Source organism: Crocodylus porosus, unplaced genomic scaffold (genome assembly GCF_001723895.1).
Source record: "Crocodylus porosus isolate Cpor-Errol unplaced genomic scaffold, CroPor_comp1, whole genome shotgun sequence".
In the NCBI taxonomy this organism is placed as follows: domain Eukaryota; kingdom Metazoa; phylum Chordata; order Crocodylia; family Crocodylidae; genus Crocodylus; species Crocodylus porosus.
Window position 1 is genome coordinate 1,093,525 of NW_017728905.1, and position 767 is coordinate 1,094,291.

Sequence of the window (767 nt, forward strand, 5' to 3'; positions counted from 1 at the left end):
TCTGCAGCCCCGAGTGGCAGCAGGTCTGCGGGGGGTGATGGCGAAGGAGCAGCCGTGGAGGCAGCGCAGGCGCCTGGGACTCGAGCGGGCGCGGGGGAGGGGGCCTGGCACCGGCCTGCCCCGGGCGAGGGGGGAGACCGCGGTCAGCCCGCCCCAGGCAGCTTCCCGACGCCGGGGCGGCGGCAGCTTGCAGCCGGGCCAGGGCTCGGGGTCCTGGGCCCCTGCAGGGCAAGGGGGCAGCAGCGCTTGCCCCGGCTCTGCCCCGCCCGGTCAGCCCCGCTCCCCGCGCTCGCCCCGCGGCCGCGGAGCGGGGAGAGGAGGATGAAACAGAGCGAGGAAACGAGCCCGGCCGGGAGAGATCAATAGGAGGCAGCTGTCGCTGGCAGAGGCAGGGACGGGGACCCGCTTCCTGCCGGCGGGACACACGCACACGCACACGCACACGCGGGTCTGCCCCGGCCGTGCATCCGGCCGCCCTCTGCTCCCGTCCCGCCGGGCCGTGGTGCCGCCCCGCACCCCTTTGCCCACGCGGGACGCGGCTCTGGGGCCCGAGGGAGCTGGTGGCAGCGGGAGCGGGCCTGGGACCGCGTCCGGCCCCGGGGGGGGCAGGCCGATCCCTTGCGGCCCCGCGGGAAAGCCGGCCCCGTGCTTCCGGCCGTGACGCCTGCGCGCTGGGGGGCGTGTGAGCGAGTGTGCAAGACACGGGGCCCGCGTGGGGCGGCGGGGCGTGCGCGCGCGAGCCAGTGGGAGCCCGCGCGCGGCCGGGG